The 20,190-nt window shown below is 41.7% G+C and overlaps 1 protein-coding gene across 11 annotated transcripts in view; it reads left to right on the top strand.

Moving 5' to 3' along the window:
• The window catches only part of LOC123614968 (uncharacterized), a 501,406-nt gene that overhangs the window by 445,059 nt on the left and 36,157 nt on the right, over positions 1–20,190 (top strand). The gene's annotated exons all lie outside the window — the stretch shown is intronic.

Raw genomic sequence — 20,190 nt, 5'->3', positions numbered from 1 at the left:
ACCGTCTATGGTCACCATGGCCAAAGCAATGCCTAGGAGGCTGTCAAACAGGCAGCCTTTTCTATGTTACTTTAGACAAACGTGTGTCCTAAGTCCCGAAACTCTGCCTCTCTAACTGGGTTTCTTGGCAAGCTAGGGAAGTCATGTTTTCAGTAACAGTTGGTTAGTACTCATAGAATGTTTATTAAGTTGAATAGAAGGCTCCAAGTTTGAAGCTAACATTCTGCTTTTGCCTTTCTAAACATTTGAATATCCATTGTCTTATGGAAATTTCATTAAACACCCACTCTGCAAAGATGACCTAGTTTCAGGAAGGCTTGAAACTATCCCAAGTTTGTAGCACTTATCAGTGTTAAGTTGGGGGCTGGAAATCAAATCTTGGGAGTCTGTGATGCAGTGTGCTTATCCTTATTTCTTCCTGCACACTTCCAATCAGCCTTTGAATGTCTCAAATTGAGAAGAAAAATCCAATATTTCTTGAAGTGCTGGGTTCTCCTTAAAAAAGAGGAACTGGTGGCAATGAAAATAATGACGGTGATGTCAGACGGTTCTGTGTTGAACAATTAAGGCATGTCTTTGCATTCTCACCAGAACTCTCCTGATACTTGATTTCCTCTTGCTACCTGAGATGAGGGACTCCTTTATCCATCTTAGATTCCTATAGTCATTGGCTGGGGGCATATACTTTCCATAGGATTTTATTGGAAGATCCTAAATAAGACTGGTTTCCAAACAGATAGTGCCATTTTTAAGACTAGGGACTTTTATGACTTGGGGAAGGGTATGTTATATTGCCTTTTGGGGGGGGGTTGTAATTTTAGATCTATTAAAAAATTGGCTGTTAGTAATGCAGGAAAGCTGTGGTCAGAGTTGATTATGTGCATGGGAGTTATTGCCTAAAAGACATCAAGAGTTAGACTTTTGGGTCCTGAGCAAACTGAACTGAACAGAGAGAGGTATTGGACTGGGGACTCCAGATGCCACAAGGTTTGATGTCAGTAAAACTTCCCCAGATCCTTTTTACTCACAGCATGGTTGATTCTTAGACCAGCAAGGTTGGTATCACCCACGAATTTGTTGAAACAGTAGACTCTCATGTGCCTCTCAGGACTGCTGAATCAGAGCCTGCATTTTAAAGATCCCTGAATGATTAACATGCACATAACAGTGGGAGAAACACTTCCTGTGATACTGTGATTTATGATAAGAAATACACATTTTGTCTTCATCTCTGTTTCTGGCATGGAGCTCCTAAAACCCTGGGACTTTCCTGTGAGGAGAGTGATAAACATGCCTTTTGTTATATTAGTGAGGTGACCTTTGGAAAGCACCTAAGGGTGGGGGCTGATTACAAGGGGAGCCAACCATGTGATTAGAGGGTTGGAACTTTTAGTCCCCACCCCTGACCTCCCGGGCTGGGAGAGGGGCTGAGGTTGACTCAGTCACCCTGGCCTGTGATTTCATCAATCATGCCTCTGTACTGCAGCCTCCATAAAAAACCCAAACAGAAGGGATTTGGAGAGCTTCTGGACTGGTGAACACTGGGAGGGGTTGGGAGAGTGACGCAGAGAGGGCATGGATGCTCTCCACCCCTTCCCACATGCCTCTTCCATCTGGATGTTCACCTGCATCCTTCACCATTTTATTTTATAATAAAACTGTGAACATACGTAAACTGTGTTCCTGACTTCTGTGATTCACTCTAAGCAAGTTACCTGAGCCTGAGGAGGGGGTCATGGAGACCTTCAATTTACAGCCCATCAGTCAGAATCACAGGTAGCAGCCTGGAGTTGTCATTGGCATCTGGGGGTGGGTGGGTGGACAGTCTGGTGGGACTGAGCCCTTGTCCTGTGGAGTCTGATGCTACCTCTAGGTCGATAGTGTCAAAATTGTGTTGAATTGTAAGATACCCAGCTGGTGTCTGAGAACTGGCAGTGTGGGGAAAACCTTCCATACATTGTAGTCGGGTCCTAGAGTCACTCACTTCTCAAGATAGTCTTAGGGGACACTGTATTAGTCAGGGTTCTCCAGAGAAACGGAACCAACAGGAAATGACATATGTATACAGACACAACCAGAAATAATGTTCAGCCAGATATCTGGGCACCCTCTGATCCAGTCAGGTTGACACATCAAATTAGCCATCAAAAGATACTAAGGTACTTAACTGTACCTGCTTTGGACTGAGAATTACACTGTTGCTCTTACAGGACAAGCAGGGTAAGCTCTCAACCTCCATTTATTTAGAGCCAAGGACATTGCTAAGTGGCCATTAAGGTTGATTGGAGACCATGTTGATTAGTTAATGTGAGCTTGAAGTTATAGTTCCAGCTATCCATGTGGTCCACAGACAGTAGCATCAGCGTCACATGGGAGCTTGTTATACAGGAAGAATCTCAAGCCCACCTCTGTGCTCATATTAGAACCTGCATTTTAACAAGGTCCTTGGATGATTTGTACATACATTAAAATGCGAGAGGCACTCACATTTAGTTGTTTAAATCTAGTTATTTGACCCAACTAGAAGTGCCTGCCCCTGTTCCTTAACTAAGCAAAGAAAATATATTCGGTTTCCACCACAGGCTGCTTTTGGGGTGGATTCTTCTGTGGGTGTTCTTAGGCGAAGAACACTAACCAAATACCCTGTGAAGCTGTGGCTCTCAGCCTTGGCTGCAGTTTGGAATCACCTGGAGAAACGTAAAAGAAGCCCCATGCCTGGGACCTACTCCTGATGATCTGGTTGTGCTGGTCTCAGGTCTGGTCTGGTTGGTCTGGGAGGAGTTTCCAGCCTTAGCAGAGGAGTATGTTATGCAGGCGTGCTTGGAAACCACCACTGTACACGGAGCGTTGGCTGCCCTTCTTCAGTCTAGCTGCAGTCCTGAGGTCACAGGTGGGCCTTTTGACTGCTCATTGGTGTTTCTCTTAGCTCTGAAGTAATCTGAAGGGTGTGGAGAAAACGTGGGCAGCTTGTGAAACTGTGGGAAGGAAGGCTGAGGCACGATGAAGGAGCGAGGCGTATGTGGGGAGGCACAGGGAGGTGAAGCCTGATCCCAGTGCTCCTCCATAACCAGGGCTCACGTCCCCATTGTGGTTCTTTTTTTTTTTTTTTTTTTTTTTTTTTTTTTTTTTTTGAGGGCCACGAAAGCGTTTGGAAAGCAGGATTCCAGAGCAGGCATTTCCTGGCTGCTCACAAAAAACCTCAGTGCCTCCCACCACCCCCTCCCACACACAAGTAAACCAAGCCCCAGGCAGCCTGGGTGGCCTCCCGAGCCCTGGCGCTGCGGATCTACCGCATCTCCGCTGGCCCGGGTCGCCTCCCCCATTGTGGTTCTTGTTTATTCCTGGTGGCACGGAACACCAGCTCTGAAGTCAGGTAACCTTTCAGAGCTGAGAGGGACTCGGGGAAACCATTTGGTGCAGTTCCTGTTTTCATTTGATGAGCATCTAGTCCTTCCAACACTGAGTAATGATTCTTCACAAGTCACAGAGACTTTTACCCGTAACAACCTCATTTGTTCTCTTCCATGCCACCATTTCTTTTTCTTCCTTCTTTTCTTAACCACCCCCCTCCTCACCCTTTCCTCCCTTCCTTCCATCTCTATTTTCAGTTTTATTCATTTATTTTTATTGAAGTACAGTCAATTACAATGAGTCAATTTCTGGTGTACAGCACAATGTCCCAGTCATGCACATACATACATATGTTTGTTTTCACATTTTTTCCATTAAAGGTTATTACAAGATACTGAACATCGTTCCCTGTGCTGTACAAAAGAAACTTTTTCCCCTTCCTTCTCTGTTGAACGCCCAGTTATTGAGCATCTTCTATATGCTTGGACATAATTTGTCATTTTCCCTTTGATTATGTGTATATATTGCGTTTTTCTGAACATTTCTGGTTTGCTCACATGCCTTTTAAGGTTTTATGTCTAAAGTGTAATCCAGAACTTTCAAGAAGGTCTGGAAAAGAGAAAGGGTGAGAGGAGTTTGACTTCTGAGCTTAGGATGTTTCTGTGTATGTTGAGGGCATCTTGGAACCCTTGTTTATTTTTCCTTGTCCCAAAGTGACCCACTATAGAGTCACTCCACCTTGCCACGATCAGTTGGAATGTTACTCCTGTCATGTGGAGGTGTTAGCAAATCTGCCTAACTTAGTATAGTCTGCAAATTTGATGAGCACATTGTCGATTCCTTCATCTCAACCATCAATTAAGGTATTGAATAGGCAATAAAGGTATTGAGTCATGTCATACTCTGGGACAAAGGCAGGGGTGCTTACAATAACACTGATGACCTGAGCAGTCCTGCTGATTGAACTCACACGTTCCTCTTGGAATCAGGCATCAAGCTCATGGGGACTGTACTTACCCAGAGAACTTCAGGTGTCACTAAAACTAGCATCAGCCGGTCTCCTAGCCTCTCTGCTCTTTCAGTATATGATGTGCTCCCAGCCACTCTCACTGTGGCCTCCAGTCCTTCACTTTCATCCTCCTCAGTTCATTGGGTCTTTGGCTTCATTGGTAACTTGGGTTGTGGACCATGTTGGTGTTAAAAAATCTGCACCTTGCCCTTGATAGCTTATGATTTCTAGCTGTGACCATTTCTACCGTTACTTTTTCTCCTCCCCAATTCACACTACCCTTCATGTCACAAAATGTAGTCTTTGTAGCTCATTTGGAAAGCAGCATAGGATGCTGTTCTGATGTCTGTAGGTTTACCGAGGCATCCTTGACAACGGTCAAGAAAAGAGTGAGTTTTAATTATTTTAAATGCTTGGACTATAATTCCTTATGCCTGTGGTGAGATAGGAGATTGAGCAAACTTGTTTTTGAGTTTCACCATAAACAGTTCCCTGATTGGGGCATAGAAGGAGTGCTCCGAATATTTCCGAGGCAATGATTCTTCATTCTGAAATGTCAGGTAGTCAGCAGCCGTGGCGAGGCCTCTTCTCAGTGCTTCCTCTTCGTTTGGCCTCAGATTATCCCTTGACTTAGAAGTAAAATGCCAGTACAGTTAATAATGTAACTGGCGGGAAGACATAGAGTCATTTGTCTCCATAGAGCGAGACAAAAGCCCGTATCAACCCAAACAAACAGAGGACAGTCCTTCCCTGCAAAAGAACTTTTGCTCATCACTGTCCATCCAGAAAACTTTTCGTTTTTGCTTTAATTTAAACCACCCATTTGAAACACCAATCATAGCTGAAAATAAAGACAAATGAAGTGCATCCCTCTAGGCTTTGAATTGGGCATCCTGCCTTTTCTCTGGTCCCGGTAACTACACACACTCCATCTCTTATGGTAGGCTATAAAGCTCTTCACTGTTTTCTGTATATGAAATGCCTATTCCAGCCTCCAAGACTTGACCTTTAATGCTAAAACGTGGAAAACAGCCTCCCATCCAGACCTCTTTAGTTATCTAAATTCTGCTCCCAGCCCCACCCTCTCTACCATTCCCTCCTCTGACCATTGCCTCTTCAGGGAGGATTCCTCACCCTCCACAGCTTTCTTCTTCCTCTCCTTTGCCAGATGCTTTGACACTTGGTGACGAGCTGGCTGTAACACTTGCTGTTTATTCGTTCACTCACTCGTTTACATGGACAGGTTATCACTGAGCACCTCCTATATGTCATGGGTTGTAGTAGGACCCATGGCACTACAGTGAGCAAACACAGATATTCACCTACCCTCGCAGAACTTACAGTCTGGTCAAAGACACTGACATCAATAATTGCAAATCAAATAAAATTAAACATTATTTTTTCTACATTTTTATTGCATTATAGTCATTTTACAATGTTGTGTCAAATTCCAGTGTAGAGCACAACTTTTCAGTTATACATGAACATACATATATTCATTGTCACATTGTTTTTTGCTGTGAGCTACCACATGATCTTGTATATATTTCCCTGTGCTATACAGTATAATCTTGTTTGTCTAGTCTACATTTTGAAATCCCAGTCTGTCCCTTCCCACCCCCCACCCCCTTGGAAACCACAAGTTTGTATTCTATGTCTATGAGTCTGTTTCTTTTGTATTTATGTTCTTTTTTTTTAAAGATTCCACATATGAGTGATCTCATGTGGTATTTTTCTTTCTCTTTCTGGCTTACTTCACTTAGAATGACATTTTCCAGGAACATCCATGTTGCTGCAAATGGCGTTATGTTGTCATTTTTTATGGCTGAATAGTATTCCATTGTATAAATATACCACCTCTTCTTTATCCAGTCATCTGTTGATGGACATTTAGGCTGTTTCCATGTCTTGGCTATTGTAAATAGTGCTGCTATGAACATTGGGGTGCAGGTGTGTTTTTGAAGTAGGGTTCCTTCTTGATTGATCCCAGGAGTGGGATTCCTGGGTCATATGGTAAGTCTATTCCTAGTCTTTTGAGGAAACAGTTTTCCACAGTGGCTGCACCAACCTGCATTCCCACCAGCAGTGTAGGAGGGTTCCCTTTTCTCCACAGCCTCTCCAGCGTTTGTCATTTGTGGTCTTCTGAATGATGGTCATTCTGGCTGGTGTGAGGTAACGCTATTTTAAGTGTTTTTCCAGGGATAGATAGAGGATATCTTGAGATCTGACAGAATGCTTCTTCCTGACAAAGTAATTTTTGAGTTGAAGTTGATAGGATAATGAGGAATTATTTAGGAAAGGGTAGGGGAGAGGTAGAATATTCTTACCCTGGGAAACAGCAAACATGTAAGGCTCCATGATGGAAACAGATCAGTGTGATTTGGAGAGTGGGGCGTGTATGCTGTGAGACAAGGCTGCAGAGGGGGCAGGGCTCAGACAGGTCATGTCTTGAGACCTTGTGAAGAATTTTGGTTTTAATTCCATGAGCAGTGGGAAACCACTGAGGGCTTTGTAGTAGGACAGGGCCACAGCCTTAGTTTTGTTTTGCAAATATCACGCTGGGGTTATCTGAGAAAAGACCAGACAGGAGCAAGAATTTTGAGAAGAGTTTGGGAAGATCATTTAGGAAGAAACTGCAGGAATCCAGGGAAGAAATGTTGGCAGCTCCAGACAGGGTGAGAGTAGTGGAGATGGAGGGGGTGGAATTATATAGGAGGTAAGATAAATAAGGCTCTGTGATGGCATGGCTGTCGGGCAAGGAGAGATAGATGCTAAGGATTTCTCCAAGGTGTTTGGCATGCACGTGAATTGGAAGGAGATGCCATTCACTGAAAAGACTGAAAGAGAACTATATTGGAGCTGGGGAGATACTGGATTCAGTCTTGATACTGTTGGGTTTAGTGTATTTCTCAGTAATGCAAGTGGAGCTCAACATATGGTTCAGGACTTCCAAGGAAAGATCTGGGCTAGAGCTGCCTATGTGGAAAGTTTAGATGTTCAGAAGGTAATGGAGGCTCTGGATGTGAGTAACAATGCTTAGGAAAGAGGGTGAAATGCTTGCAGGTCTAACCAGACCTTGAAGAGTTATATTCTGTTCTTCTGTGCCCTTCATTTTACTGAGCACAACCCTGGGTTCATTCACTAAGTTTAATGAATATTTTCAAAACACTATGCTAGTCTATAGCTACTTTTATAATGTTTATTAGTTATTTTACAATATTTTAGTTAATGTTTACAAGACACTATGCACTAATCACCTATTTAATTCTTGTAGCTTTTCCTGTAATGAAGGTATGATTATATCAATTTTAGAGATAAATAAACTGAAACTCAGAGGGATTAAGTAAATATTCAACTCAGACAACTAGAAAGTACCAAAGCTGGATTAGAAACTAGTTTTTTTTTTTTTAATATCCATTCTGAGCTCCTGCCTATAAATGGGAGATCTCAGTAAATACCTGTTTGTTGGTTGATGCCAGATAAATTAAATGTCTGAGAATTAGTAAATACTGCTGATTTTCCATTTTTCTAATCATTAGCTATGAAGTAAGCCTCATTCTTGGGTCTACCCAAATCAGGCACCTGTCTCTTGATTAGGAGATTGTACACAGCATATCTGATGTGGTCTGGCCAACATCACCCAAAAGCAGGTGGCCTGGGGTCTAAAGCTGTTCAGAAGGACAGGCAAACAACTAACCCCCTCTCCAGCCTTCATGCTACACTCCCAAATGTGTGATGCCAAGTGTATTTGAGGTAATAAAAATTCACATGAAAAGAACATTCCTTGTAAGTTACATGGGAGGAACACGGAGGTAGGGTGACTGCATTAGTCATCTCGGGTGCAGAAACAAAATACCACAGATTGGGTGGCTTAAATAACAGAATTTTGTGTCTTACAACTCTGAAGGCTAGAAATCTGAGATCAGGTGCCAGCACAGCCAGATTCTGATAAGGCTCTTTCCTTGGCTTGCAGACAGCCACCTTCTTGCTGTGTCTTCACTTGGCAGGGAAGGGGAGAGAGAGAGAGAGAGACTGAGAGCACTCTGGTGTCTTCTTATAAGGACACTAATCCCATTATGAGGACCCCACCTTCATTACCTCCTCTAAACCTCATTATCTCCCAAAGCCCCCATCTCCAAATGCCATCCCATTGGGAGTTAGGCTTCAACATAAGGATTTTGAGGGGACACAATTCAGTCCACTTCAGTGACGAACAGTCCCTGAGACTGAAAAGTTTCCTGGAACATGGACTTCGAGTGATAACACTGGGACAATCCTGGCAAATCAGAATAGTTGGTCACCTTGCATGGAAGGGAAATCACCTTTTTCCCGTTATTCAGGAAAAGACTCATGGAAGAAGTGGAATTTCAGTGGCTATTTAAAGGATAAAAAAAAAATAATTGAGAATGGCATTGAATTGGGAAAAGGATAAGCAATGCAAGTTGCCAGGCAGATTACCAGGAGCATTAATTCCTTCAAGTCTGTTAATGGGAAGCTGTTAGGACATAAGCCCAGGGCAGTTTTGTGTGCTTTCCCCAAGGCCTTCCAGAGACAGTGACTAGGTTGTTATACTCTGCTCCTCAGATATTCTGGAGGGCGGTGGAATCTCTAACCTGGTAACTGGAGAACTGGTTTCACTGAAGTTGAAATAGTGAAATATTTTTTACTTACTCTTTCTCTGCTTTTTTTCCCCAGACCAGTCCTATTTTAAAAAGAATATTTAGAAAATTTTTTTTTGCAAAAGTGCAGTAAGAATCTACTGATAAGACAAAATATTATATAATTAGTTATCTGACTTTCTAAGAAATGCGATATTTGCACAGGAGTAAGTAGTGTCCATCAAATCACTTATAAAGCCTCCAAGAGCCAGGGCCCCTGGAGTCGGCAGATTTAAGGTCCTCGATTTCTCATTTCTCTCTAGTTTATCTTCAGTGCATGTATGAAGCAGATCTTGAAGATGAACACTTCCCAAAAAGACATAGAAATGCTGCATATTCCATGCAAAGGCATCTTGGTAGGCACCATATGCAAAAGTGAAACTAGGGAATGTGTCCACATAGAGTGCATGCAGTTAAGTCACAGTTTCGGCAGCTGCCTTAGTCCTGCCTGACCTGTTCTTCTCCTTGATGCTTCCAGGATAGAATATTTCTTAATGTACAGTCTTGTAGTAATCAGAGCAGTATGATTTATCTCCCCAAAGTGGATTTTTAAAAGTTCAAACAAGTATATGAAAAGAGATGCTTTTCTTTTGTAAGTCACCATTTTTTTTTCTTGATGGCCAAGTGCAGACAAAGTTGTTATGGTGTTATAAAGGTCCTCTTTTTGTATCTTTGTTTTAACAAAGAATTACAGATTGTGAACTCCAGAAGGAACCTCACAAGTCCCTTGCATAACGCCTTTATTTTTATAGTAGGAAACTGGGGCTTTCTTCCACACTACATATCCGGTTGGTAATAAGGCCAGTATTAAGTGTTCACCTGGATCCTGTTCTAGGACCCTTCTCCTCTCACACACCCACCAGCTTACTGATGGGCAACCTTCACATGTCCTTCATCTGTTCAGGGGAAGATGATCGGCTTAGTTGGTGAGGATCGAGAAGGCGTATTCACTAAAAGTAGGAATGGAATTAACGGAGGGGCCTCTACCCCATGGCTGTAGGGGACGTAAGACCCAGAGGAGCAAGTGAAGGCAAAGGTGGAGTGGGGAGCCCATGGTCAGTAACTCAGTTCTCACAGGGTAGAGCTGAGGGACCAGAGCCAAAAACTGGAGGGACCAGGGAACAGTAATCAGATTAATAGATAATATACAAGGCAGAAATAACGTGGGAGATTGCTTGGCAAACCACCGCTGTCTGAAGCCAGCTTTTTTGTGTTGGCTGCTAGGCTTGTTTAAAGGGCCAGTCTGGCACAGACAAGACTGAAAGGAGAACATGCATGGGCACAGAAGGGAGTGTTGACTTTATACTGCTTCCAGAAAAAGAGGCAGTTTGATGAAGTAGAAAGGGAACACAAAAGCTTTGGAATTACACAGACCTGGGTGAAACCTCTGCTAACTTAGTTATGAGATGCATGGCTTGGAGGAGATAATTGCGCCTCTCTGAGCCTCCTCCTCTCTGTTGTAAACTGGGGTTTATGATACCCTCCTGGGTGGGTGTATGTAGTTGAAGAACCCAGCCCAGAGCCCAAGACATCATGGGACTTCAGCTTAGCAAGTGAATTTTTTCTTCCTACATCTCTCCTCTTGCTTTATCACCTCACCTTTCTTGCCCACTCTTGAACTTAACTTCTGTCTTTGACATGTACTAAAAGAAGAGGTGAATAAGGAAGCAGGTCTCATGTATTAAGGGAACTCCCTGTGGCCTTGAGTGAAGGAGCCAGCAGTGGGTGAAAAAATGGCAAAGGCACATGATTGCATTCACCTGTTAGCAGAGCCGGACCTGTGACTGTGTGTGTGTATGTGTGTCGTCTGTGTGTGTGACAACTGCCCTGTGTGGAGAGACAGCGTGACCAGAGACTCAGCAGAGGACATGGGGGTTTGTGACCAGACCAGCTTTCCTACACCCTCCCTCTTCCCTGCTAGAAAAGCCAACACAGAGTTTCAGGATCCCACTGATTTCTTCTAAAGCTCCGTCACTGCTACCCAGGGAGTTGCCAGAATTGCCGTTCTGTCTCAGGCGCAGTTCCTCTCTGTCACCTGAACTTCACAAATTTCTCCATGACTTGTTCATCCTAATTCAGTCATTCAACCAGAATTATTGAACACCCATTAAAAACCCAGTAATGTACAAGGCACTCGCAATAAGAAATATACACAAAACCAACACTGTTCTTGTGTTCAAAGAGGAGGAAAGTCAGGCATTTCATAATTCATATGGAAGCAATGAGACTGATTTCCTGGCCTGTTGGAACAAAATACCACAAACCGAATGGTGTAAGCAGCAGAACTGTATTTGTCCTGCAGTTCTGGAGCTACAAGTCTGAGTCTGGCGGGGCCACACGCCCTCTGATGGTGTGGGGGATGGATGTGTTTACGGCCTCCCTCCTAGCTTCTGGTGGTTCCTGGCAATCTTTGGTGTCCTTTGTCTTCTGCTGCATCACCGCTATCTCTGCCTTCATCTTTGCGTGGAATTCTCCAGTGTGTGGCTCTGGGTCTGAATGTCCCCTTTTTGTAAGGATGTCTGTCATACTGGATCAGCAGCCCATGTTACTTCAGTATGACCTCATTTTAATTTAACTAAATATATCTTCAACAACCCTTTTTCGCAATAAGATCACATAGTGATGTACTGGGACTTAGGACTTCAACACTTGAATTTTGGGGGACACAATTCTACCCCTAACAGTACTTAATGAAAATCAAGGTAGGAGAAGTCCAAAGTTCTGTGGGAAATTTCTGTTTTCTCTCTACTTTCCTAAATCCTACATGTTTCATAGGGTCCTCCTCCTCCTCCCCAGCCTCCTTCTAGGCTCCTCCACTCCATGGCAACGTTACACTTCAGCTCACGAGCCTTCCTTGGGCCTGTGTCTTCTTTCCTCTACTAGATTCTAAATTCTGCAAAAGCAGAGAATGTATCTTCTCTTTCCCTTTTGATTGCTTCAGCAGCAATTAATCACCAAAGCCAGCAGCTTATTGGAAGTGGTGACTTGGTGACTTTCCAGCACGGAGCAGAGTGGTGCCAGATACCAGCCTTCCCTGCCCTCACTTCTGTCCTCTTGCTAGTCTGTATCCTGCAGTCCTGGGTTTCTCTTGATCGTAAAGCCAACAGGAAACATCTCAGGAAGCACAGCTCCTCCGGAACCTTGTCCTGCAGCAGGGGCTCTAAGCAGAGCATTGGAAAGAGGCAACAGCAAATGTCTTAGCACCTGGACCACTCCCTGTGAAAAAGCCTGCCACACAGTAGCAACTAGCAACATCCTTTATTAATGAAAAAAAAAAAAAAAAAAGACAACCTCATCAGAGATCCTAATGATATCCTTAAAAATCTTAGGAGGTACATACAGAACTCATGCTTTTAGCAGGAATATCAGATCCAGGAATATATTCACATGTTAGTGTTTTGACACATAATATAGAATGAAAAGAAAAAAAGAAGAACCCATATGCAGCTTCATTTGCATCCATAAAAAATTCCAAGAAAAATATATGTGCTTAATCAATAATACTACGTATTGTATAGAATATTAAGCCTGATTACAAACTTATGCTTCTGTGACCTTTCTGAATAAATGATTGGGTTTTGTGGACCTGAGGTTAGAGATCCCGGATGCTCCTAAGGCAGCAGAGCAGATGGTGCATTAATAATGGGGGTATTAGGAGGATCGGCTTCCCAATTCCAGTGTATTCATTAATACACTTTAGACAGTTTAATTGCTTCCTGAAACACTAATTGAAAGAGGTTCATTTGCAAACGCCTAGGTTCTAATAATATAAATCTGGCACAGTGCCACAAAAGCCCCTTAAATACCATTATAAGATGAATCGTGGTATTTAAATAAAGGCAGCTACCTTTTTAAAAATAAAATTGGTACAGTGAAATATAATGTATAAAATTTTTTTTTTCGGAGTAGGGAAAGAAAGCAGTAGGTGCTGAATCCTTCCAATACTGAGGTTTATGAAATACTCACCAACATCATGCCATTGAGCCTTGGGATCATGAACATCTGGTATACTCTGTGACTCCGGCAGCACAAAGTAGAATGCTCTGGTTTACATAGACTCCTTTCCTAGAGGGATAGCTATGGGGTGCGTTATTTCAGGAGAAGATGTGACTAAATGTTGTTACACCTTTGAAGGAAGGATTTTTCCCTTTAGAATCATTCTGCCTACTGACCTTCCCTAAATTGTATTTCATGCCTTTATAGGCATATTGATTCCACACACACTTCCCCAGTATTTACCAGCCAAAACTCCGAGCAGTTAGGCTAAGCATACATAAGGAGTTTGCTTCTGTGTGGAAAAAAAAAAAATACAGATTGATCAGCACCTAGGTTTCAGTAATTCTCCATTTCTCTTTGTGTAGTACCTTTCTCCAACTAATGGACGTGAATGTTGGGTGTATTGCTTACAGGCTGCTGAAGCTATAGGTAAGCTGTGAACTTGTTAGGTTACAGTGATCAGGAGTTCCAAATCTTCCAACAATGAGTAGGACCTTTGGTGGCTTCCTTTTTTTTTTTTTTTTATGCGAAGCAAGAGCAAGATGCTTTACATAAATTGTCATTGAATTAACTTCCAAGAACTGAGTTCAGTTTGGTGTCCAGGATGGTTTTGGGAATGGCTGTATCTACTTAAAGGAAAGACAAGTGAGACCCAGGTGCAAATGGAAGGCATGGTTTGCTAGCCAGTGGGCCAGGGAGTTAGGAGTGAACCTGCTACTTTTCGAGCAGGCACATGGCATTAAATATGAGGGAGAAGGGCCTCCTGGAGCCTTTGTGATAAGGCAGAGAAGCTATTTTGTGTTAGGAGCTACTGGGATTTTCAGTGGGGAGGGGAATAGTTTCCCTTGAGAAAATAAGCAACTTGTTGCTTTCAAATTATTTCTCAGTCCTGTTGATTGCTGCCCAGGTATGAATCTTTGCTCAAATTTCTCCTTTGAGTCCTACCTGTGTTAAAGACCAGCTGGCTTCTGATAAATCTCTGTATTAACTGTACACAATTCCTGCAACACACATCAATCATGTGCTTTTAATGTCAGTTATGATTTAAAAGTTACTTTCTTCAGTTTAGGGAAAAATTAAAATTTTCTTTTAAATATTTTAAATTTAAAAAATAAAATTATCTTACCTCTCCCTTATCTCTTGACCCACCCCCACCTTGGCCCTTTTACCCTTGAAGACAGAGATTCTGACTTTAACCAGATGTTGTACATAGTACCTTTCACAAAATATGTTACCACAAAATAATTTATTTTAGCCTCCCTTTATCACATCGTCTGTTTTCTTGCTTATCTTTCTTTCTCTCGCTTTTACCCCAAGGCATGATCACAAGTAGACACTCAGTAAATTTTAGTTGAATTGAACTGAATTGAAATGGAGATAACATATTCTTTAGAATGAATTGAAAGAAAATCAGTTATACTTCAGCTCAGACAGGAGGTGTACAAAGTCAGGGTGTCCCTATGTTTCCCCATTTAGTTGCTGAGCGTGTGGAACTGTTTGTTTGACATCCTGCAAAGGAACAAACTTTGAGAGAGATGTTTTAGTCCCACAAAACATAATTACTTCTCATGGAATCATTCTTAGGGCCAGAAGGAAAATAGGACCCTGCTGGTCCACTAAAGCCAACATGCTTTTTAATGTGTCTGAACATCTTCACTTCACCTGTACTTTTTGAAGCCTCTCCATGGCCCCTCACACTGTATTTGTGTGGCCCACAGACCTCAGGCAAGCTCAGAAAGAAGGCATGTCTTCAAATGAATCACCTCCCCTCTTTTCTTCACTCTGCATCCCGATGAACTCAGAAAACTCCAACTCACTCTCAGCTCCTCTCCCCTCTCATCATACCTTTATCTCATTGGCCACTAATTTTTGCCTGTCTTGTCTCCTCAGCTTCTAACTGGCTTTCCTGCCTTCTGTCTCATCCTCCTCTAATCCATCCTTGACGGTTTCCCACGTGAAGTTTCTAAACTTGAAGTCTGGCCGCATCACTCTCCTGCTTAAAATCTACAGGGTAAGGTTCAAATGCTTTACAAAGGTGTTCTTCCTCCGCAGCTGCCCAGATCTTTCTCAGTAGCAGGATTCTGGACCCCACTCCAGGTAGAAGTCTTCTCTCCTCTCTGCCTCCATAGAGCCTTTCGAGTTTCCCTGCTGTAACATGATACACAGCCTGTATAATCACTTGTTTATTTCTCCATCTCTCTGACAGTTGTCCTTTGGAGGGAGAGCCTCTGTTTGTTTTCCTTAAGAAATGTTTCTATTCTTAATCATTTGCTAAAAGATGGGGATGTAGTGAGTGCTCCATAAATGACTATTGAATGTCATTGAATATAACAGGAAGGTGAACAGTAGATTTAATTTTTTGTAAGAAAAGAAACTTAAGCAGAATAAGAACCATATAGTGTCAGATTTAGAGGAGTCAGAGGAATGTCAGATTACAAGGTATTATGCTGAATATGTGAGTGCTGTATACAGTAATATTTACGCTGTAGAAACCAGACTATTGATACCTACGATCTGTATGATTTTTCAATGACTCAGACCTTCATAGCTCCTCTGTGTAGAGTATCTAGCTATTACAGGGGAAAATGTTTATCTGTATGTATATATACTCCTATTTCTGCATGTATGTACATGGATATACATCTCTCTGTTTCCAAAGACCGAGGATACATTTTGAAAGTATAAACAGTGACACACCTTAATGAATATAAAATGTTACCCAGTTAGGTTACTTGATATCTAATGTACTTTTTCAACTAGCTAAAATCCCATCAGATCAGAGGTGAAAGTCTCAAATTACCTTCTTTAGGAAGATACATCTGTAATGTAACACAGTCCCATACATAATGTATTGTTTGCTAATGAGAGGTTCAACTGACACTGTTTCAGATTAGGACCCTGAGAGAAGAGGGTTTGGAGAACCAGATCCTGGACTTTAAGGGGAGCAGTATCATTAACTGATGTTAAGTTCAGGGGAAGGAAAGAGAAGGGGAAAGGTGAATAGGGGAGATTTTTGAGCCATGTTCTGCCTACAGGCATGTTGCTTTTGTTTGATTTTGAGAAAATATCTATTGTGAGATTGTTTCTCATGACTGGTAATTAGTGAAAGCAGATTGAAATGAAGAGGAAGCATTTAAGCAAGGAGCAGGTTAGGATAAGGGTGAGGGTGCTTTAGAGTTAGGTACTTTAGGGTATGGAAGTCCTGGACTCCCTTGCAGACATAAACTATCACCTCTAAAGAGTTAACATGCTGCTTCTCAATATTTAAATACCTGCCAATCTTAACCACTCTTTGTATTTCTTTCTCTCTCTGCTCACTGTTGTAAACACCACACAGTCATAGAGTTGCTGTTGCACATAGAGCATTTATTTAGAGATTGTCATTAATGTTTGGATCAAATGAAGTAAGGTATTGGGTTGAATCAGGATTCAAAAGTTTATATCCATCAAAAAGGAATCAGAGAATAAGATGTCTGGTATTGATAATAATTCTTAAAACATCCTAATGAAAACATTTCAAGTTAATTGCCTTAGAATTATATTCATTGAATACAGGCATGAGTAGTTAGTGTTAATCATAAGGAAACTATTAACCACATCCATTCGTTCTCACACAAAAACCAGTCTGCCCCGCACCTCTAGCCCTGCCTCTCATACACATACACACACAGGGTGCAGACCACTGAAAGCTACAGCAAACAATTTCATCTCAACTTGTTTGCATTTTCCTCTGTACAAGTCTTGAAGAACTAGTCTTATAAATCTAACACCACAATTGAGAGTGAAAGGAGGCATGTTTCAACTAAAACCAGGTTAGTTTTAAGGACTTAGACTGTGTGTGCCAAGTAGGTGCATCTTTCATACTCATTAAAGCAAGTTCAAGTAGATTTCTGCCAGGGAGCACTTCTCATGCATTGCCTCTACTTGAATACAGTGAAATCTCTCTTTTAAATAATCCAACATTTCACACTGAGCACTTAAGCTGGTTTCAAGTAGGGGACATTGGTCCTGTTTAGTCTGCCTAAACTGTCTCAAACCCTTCCTATTTGGGGGGTGTTTCACTTTTGTGAATCTTGATGGAAGGCCTGATGCTGGTATCTAAAGGAAGCCAGAGACTCCATTTCCCCTCCCCTCTGACCAAAAAGTGCAATCTTAACTGCTAGGCTTTGCCAGTTGACTGCTCCTGCCCCAAAGACACAGCGATGCAAAAACTATTTAGAATTCATTTTCATGGTGGTGGCAGCCCATGTCAGCAAGGGAAGTGTCAATCCATGGGGTCCTAACCATACTTTTCCTGTGGTTTCATTTTGGCCCTGATTTCTGCTCTCTCTCCCCTTTAAATTTAGCTATGAAATTTTTTTAAAGATTATTTAAAAAACGATCTCATAACCATATAACTTAGGTCAATTTTTCCACAGGTGTACTTTTTATTCCTTTACATAATATGTGTATAATATATTCTTAATATTTAATATGTTTTTAAATAAATGCATTTTCATCACATTCTACTTGGTGGAATTACTGTATTTATGCATTGCCTCTACTTGAACGTAATCTGAAATTTTACACTGTCTCTTTTCCCTTCTCGCAACTAAAGCCCGAAATCTGTGAGCGTTTACTAGAGTTAAACTTTATAAAAGAGTAAGTTTTTGTTCCGTTTTGTATTTTGGTCTACTGAATTATCACTTGACATTACTGTCTAATCTGGGTTATGTTTAAAAGTCAAAGTCATTAAATATTTTAAGCTTCCTTTGAGGTTTATCTTTTCTTATTAGGGCTGGGGAATGGAGAAAAGGTATATCTGAAAGAAACTGGTAATGAAGGTGCCAAATCTCATGTGTAGGAAGGGTCAAGTTCCTGTGCAAGGCAGGAAAATTCTAGCTTCTGTAAAGATGAACTAAAGAGAACTTGATTCCAAGTCTAGGAGTTTCAAGGAGATTTAGAGGTCAACTTTTTCTTCCTTCTACCTAAATGTGTAGATAGTCTTTAAAAAAAAAAAAAGCCCAAGAAAATGTGAAGCTGGAGGAGGGGCCTGATAATAACTTATAGGTCCTGACAGTGGTGTCACAGATAAATCTGCAAAGCCAAATTACTTCTAAAATTTGTTCAGTTGTAATGGAAATCCTGCCTTCTCTTTTGGTGATCTGTCTTATACTAACAGGAAAAAAAAAAGTTCAGAACTAGGCTGATTAAAATCAATCAGGGTATAAGAAAATGCTACTCCAGATTTGCCTACTGGGGCATTGTCTTAGATGACAAGTCAGGCCAGGCCTGCAAAATGGTTCAGCTGTGAGGCAGGCTGCCCACCCAGCAGCGTGGACAGAGATGGTTCAAGGGACATGTGTTTGTTGTGCGTCTGCTCTGTGAAGACATTTAAGAGAGTTATTTCTTCTCTTTCCTTCCTTTTTCCCCTCCCTCCCTCCCTTCCTTTCTTGCTTCCCATTGGGATTTGGCTATATCTCATCCATTTTTTGATTGTAAAATACAGTCCTGAAGAGAATTTGGATGACAATGGGACCAATCTGGCTTCAAGTAATTGATGTGACAGCTTTAGACAGACATCGATTAATAATTCTGTCCTAGGCACTAAGTGTCCTCACCAAGCCAGTTTCCATTTTATTATCGTGTAAATATGTAATCTGCATAAAATTAAAGCTGTTGTGTGCTTGAAACATTGTCTGTTCAAGAGAGGCTTATTCTAAAGAACAGACGTGGCTGAAACTACTCTTTTTTTTTAAATTTTTAAATTCAATACTAATTTTTCCTGTCTCCTCTTCAAAGCTGTATTCCCTTGTCATTACTCCTTCTGAACTACACGATTCTCCATCTTAGGCATCTCTTTATGGAACTGGAAATGATTTTGAGTGTGAACATTCTGTGTTCATGTCACCACCTCTGCTGAAAACTGAACTGTTAAATTATGAATCCGTGGTCTCGTTTCACACCGCACTAGCCCAGGCTAACGCACTCCCATAAGAAATGTCAGTTTTCATCTAAACGCACTCAACAGTAAATGTCTTCTCCCTGGAGCCTGCCCTTTTTGTTGAAAAGAGACCCGGAAATTTCAGAGTTCACATGTTGCACTTTGGGATCACACAGCTGGTTTCAAAATTAGAGCATTTGGAATAATTAATAGGTGACTGGAGGCATTCTTCTGTTCAGTATGGTCCAAAATGTGCCTGACAACTAGAATGTTAGAATTTTTCCCTAAGATTCCTAGATGTCAGTGTGTTTGGAAGAGAGCCTAAATTAATGAGATTTTAGGGAGGGTTAACACAGAGTGTTTCATATAGACTCAGACATCTAAGCTCATGACAAGTCTGCTATAATATATTGTGAAGATGAGATGGGTTAAAACATATGAAGTATCTGCAGTTGTATCTCAGACGTAGCAAGTGCTTAATAAAATTGTCTGTTATTATTATTCCTTCTCTTAGTTCAGTGACTCATCTTGCTTTATGGTATTCAGAAACGGATACTGTTAAAATTTACCTTATGGTCAAACTGGAAAACGTAATTTCATGAAATGGGTGGTTGTAGGGCTAGGGAAGAGGGTTGCTTTTATATTTGCCAGTATCTTGAAGAAACAAATGACCTTACAAATTTCTGAAAGTTGTCTCTTAAGCCTTTCGTTCATGCATATTGATGTTTGGAGGATGAACATAGCTCCAGGCTTGAAAAGAACCCAGAGAGAACCTTATGAGGAAACACAAGTCCAGGCCTGCAAAACAGTTCATGCTCCATTCAGAAGTGTCCAAGACTTACCTGTGGGCAAACCTTCCTCCAGCTAGTTTAGACTCTCCCAGTGACTTCACTGTCTTGCAGATGCAAAAGGACAGTAGATCTGCATAGAGTGATTTTCAGCAAGGAAATAAAATGCTGAAAATACAGAAAGAGACTGTGGGACAAGGACAGGTAAGAAGCACCCTCCTTGGTCCAGGAATCTTCTTTCACAGCCCCAGTCTCGGCCCTCCTATTTCTGAAAACTCCTGCCTTAAACAATGGGAAACTCGAATCCTTTCAGGCCTGTTAGTTTTATTTCTCCAGTAAACCTGTGATTCTATGGGAATAGGCACCATTTCTTAGATTCACACCGGACCCAGGGCTGAGCCCAGTGCCAGGCACAGGTAGGCAACTGCCCAGATTGAAGCTGTGAAGACTTCATATCAGTATCAC

The sequence above is a fragment of the Camelus bactrianus genome, chromosome 15 (genome assembly GCF_048773025.1).
Source record: "Camelus bactrianus isolate YW-2024 breed Bactrian camel chromosome 15, ASM4877302v1, whole genome shotgun sequence".
NCBI classification, from domain to species: domain Eukaryota; kingdom Metazoa; phylum Chordata; class Mammalia; order Artiodactyla; family Camelidae; genus Camelus; species Camelus bactrianus.
Note: the sequence above shows the minus strand (reverse complement) of the source record. Positions and strands in the feature narration are given on the sequence as shown.